This window comes from Echinops telfairi, unplaced genomic scaffold (assembly GCF_000313985.2).
Source record: "Echinops telfairi isolate 266 unplaced genomic scaffold, ASM31398v2 ScPeMD7_7424;HRSCAF=8462, whole genome shotgun sequence".
NCBI lineage: Eukaryota > Metazoa > Chordata > Mammalia > Afrosoricida > Tenrecidae > Echinops > Echinops telfairi.
The window spans coordinates 93,794,856-93,798,961 of NW_022111324.1; positions in this window are offsets into that span (position 1 = coordinate 93,794,856).

Below are 4,106 nucleotides of genomic sequence, written 5' to 3' on the forward strand. Positions count from 1 at the left end.
TCCCAGCGAAGTCCAACACTCGGTTTCAGGACCGTGCTGGCATCACTTAAGGGACTTGGTCGCCGCACGCAGTCCAAGTACTAGTGCCCTTGGGATCGTTCTCCTTGGGTCTCCTCCTGCCCAGGAAAATATCGCCCAAGGCAAACACGGAATGGAATTGCACCCCTGTCCAAACATCTTTGAGATCGTTTTTCCATACTATCAGCTCAAATCTACAACTCAAAACTTGACTCTTTTACTTATTATGGTGCCGCACGAAAAGCACAACCACCCTCTCCTTACTCTCATCGATGAAAACTGGTGTCCGAGGTGTTCGAAGCCAGTTTCCCTCCTTCAATTTCTTCTCGGTCTGCACTCAGCAGAGCAAGACCACAGCCTCTGAAATGGGAACGAATTGGTGTAGCTCGCTGCATGATCTCTCACAGGGATGGGCACAGCAATGCTCAATAGAAACTGCTCGGTGGGGCCCCTTCAAGTGGCACACGGAGCACATGGTGTCAGACCTGCCCAACTTTACGCCTGAGTTTGCACACTCAAAGCCTGTGCTTGCTTGTTTAGGGTAACCCAGCGGGCGCCCAACACTGTGCACCCTAGAATAAGGACCTCCAAGCTCCCAGAACTCTGGTGGGGTAGTAGGTTACGCCTTGGGGGACCACCCACCAAGTCAGCTGTTCGAAACCACCAGCCACTCTGTAGGAGAAAGATGTGGCTTTGTGTTCCTGTAAAGAGTTGCAGTCTTGGAAACCCACCGGGGCAGCTCCACACCATCCTAGAGGGTCACTATGAGTTGGAATTGTCTAGATGGCAGTGAGCTTGGCTTGCGAAGCTCCCAGGAATTGCTGAGGGGGTGTGCCCTAACGTGAGTGTGGTGGAGGGGGGGGAGCTAGAGGCCAGGGGAGTTCAGAATGGACCCTGGGATTTGAGGGCAGCGAGCCAGAGCAGGTGGAGGGGAGAAGGAAGGTAAGGTCTCATCCAGGTGACTCTGTTCCCTCCGAATCCTGTTCCCTCGGGGCCTCAGCATTCAAGTGTGTTAAAGAATAATTAAAAGTGGGAGAAGGGAGACAGTGGTCGGCGTAAGACATAAAAATATATTAATTTATAAATTATCAAGGGTTCATGAGAGAGGGAGGGTGCGGGAGGGAAAATGGGCTGATACCAAGAGCTCAAGTAGAAAGAAAATGTTTTGAAAATGATGATGGCAACATATGTACAAATGTGCTTGACACAATGGATGGATTGTGATAAGAGCTGTAAGGAGCCCCAAAAAAAATTTTTTTTTAAAAAAAAAAAGGAATGAACAATGGGAGTTGAAAGATTTAAAAAAAAGTCTGGAAGCTTTCCGTTGTCACCCACCTGAAATCACTTTGGGGGAAAACCTAGCAAGCAAATAAACAGTCTTTATTGGTTTTGAAATAGCAAATTGGGTAGAAACAGCAGGACAAAGTGGCATTGACCCCATTCCAGAGGAGGGTGGGGTCGGGTGGTAGACGGAAGCGGCGGACTCCCCAGGGCCGGGCAACATTCCTCCACTTAAGCATTCACCTTTTGGAGGCGATCTGGCACCCGGAAGCGCCCAAGAAATCAGTTGAGGCCACAAAGTCGCTGTTTGGCCCCATTTGAGGCCCCTGGGCTGCGAGGGAAGGCGAGCTCCCAGAACGCTCTTCTTCTGATCTGGGTTCACAGGCGGACCGGTCTCCTCTCCAGCTCGGGTCTCACCTTGAGGTCCCGAGAGCTTTACACCTGGGCGCACCAGAGGACGCGCAGGCGCACTGCAGTTGCCGCGTGTGGCTGGCCCGGCGCCCAGGCCAAAGTTTCTTACGGGTTTAGTTCCTTAGTTGTGGGAAAGAGCAAAAAAGCTGGGAGATTACAGACTCACACCCTGTGCAGAAACACCTTCCGTCAAAGGCAGGACCTTGCTTAGAAAGGGGACAGGCAGTGGCTCAGCGCATTTCGGAGCCACTTGTCCGTGTAGCTAAGCGGGCACATTCCAAAGGAATGGGCAGTTTCACGACTTGTTTTCTTTAACCGAGTTACTCTTCCTCGGAGGTGAGGAGCCTGCACCGAATAAAGCGATGGTCCACCTTCCAGCTTCCTTTCCCCCACCTCTCCCTAGCCTGAAAAATCGTGCCGGCCAGGATTTCTGATGAAATCTCAAACGGTTGCCATAGATCTGTTCTTCCTCCACCAGTTTCATTCACGAACTTGAATGGCTCCTTGGTTAAAGGAACCCTGATGGGCTAGTGATTAGGCATTGGGCTGCAAGCCTCAAGGTCAGCTGTTTGAAATCACCAGCAGGTAAGCTGAAGAAAGAAGCTGTTTTCTACTCCTGTAAAGAGTTACGTGCTTGCTCGGAAACTGGGGGCAGTCCTACCCTAGCACCATAGGCTTGATAGGGTTCTTGTTTTTGGAAAGTCCCCACAAAGGCAATTTTTGTCGTGGAGTTGCTTTTTGATGTTGTTTGTTGGTTTTGTCATTCACACATTACGATTTTTAATATTTGGATGTTTGTCAAATGTGTTGGTTTAAGATAATTAAATCTGTCAAATGCTTAACTATATAACTTCAATAATTATTTAGGAGTCCTCTGAGAATGCATAGAAATTAACTTCTATTAATATTGTTATAAAATATTCTCTTAATTATTGTCTCACTAAGAATGTTGTAGGATAATCCCGCCCGCCCCCCACCCCCTCCCGATTTGTGATTTTAGAGTGTTCCTAGAGAGCCTTTGCCTTTGAAAAAAATATTTTAATGATAAAGACAAATTGATTAATCAGATACTTTAAGTGAATTTGCTGCCCAAACACGTGTCATGAAACCTCCACCACATTTAGAATAATTATACAATACATTCTAATTTGCCTCAAAATTATGTCTCAGTAAAGAAGATAACTAAAATGAAACATAACAAAATAAAAATAATTTTAATTATGCATTTTCACCCAACTACTTGATTACACCATAGAGTTTGGCAAGATGTTTTTTTCCCAGAAGCCTGAAAATAATTGTTTAAGGTTTTCTAATATTAGGAACATTTTTATTATTGTCTCAAAGGTAAGATACACTTTAACTTGTATTTTGTTTAGTGTTTTTCATTGCTTTCTGTTCTTTCCAGCACCAAGATTTGTACAGATTCAGGACACTTTTTATATATATTTGGATTTTTCTATGAACTTAAAAATATCATTTTAATGGGGGCTCATACAGCTCTTATCCCAATACATCCATCGATTGTATCAAGCACATTAGCACATTTGTTGCCATCATCATTTTCAAAACATTTTCTTTCTACTTGAGCCCTTGGTATCAGCTCCACCTTTTCTCCCCCTCCCACTTCTACCCTCTCTCCCTCACGAACCCTTGATAATTTATAAATTGTTATTATTTTTTCATGCCTTACACTGATTGATGTTTCCCTTCACCCACTTCACTTCATAATATTGACATCTCTCTTCTCCTTGGTTATTATTTGGAAATAATAACATTGTAAAATCCCATTCAGTAAAAAAAAAAAAAAAAGAACAAGCATTTGAATTTGCTAGGTTTAGGTTAGTGTCAACTGAGTGGATTCCGATTTTTGGTGACTCTGACAGAGTAGAGCTACCGAAAAGGGTTTCCAGGATTGTCAGTGTGATGGCATCTTTCTTCTTCCAGGGGAGATCCAAGAGCTCACCCACCTTTCGGTCAGCAGCACCAGGGCTCCTTTAAATACATTGACATCATTTTGCCACCTGCGGGCTTCAGACCTGGCCATGAATAACACAATCTTGTTGGCTTAAAGCAAATGAACATTAGAAGCAAAACGGAATGAAAAGATTTGCTCCCTAACCCTGAGTACAATGGAAGTATTTAAAACAAAACCAAACAAACACACCCTTCTTTTGTGATATCAGGAACATCCCCACAATTAATTCTGAGTGCTAGTTCTTCTGCGTCACTCCATCAGAAACCGAGCGGGAGGTGTGGAAGGGGAGGGAAAGCGGGAGGGCGTGCTTCCGTAGAGGGGACACCGATTCGTTTGGAATAAAGAATAAAGATAAAGAATGTTTCCAGGACATTTCCCCGCATTGTTGGAGTGGTGGTTTCCGAGCGCCCGCGTAGTAAAC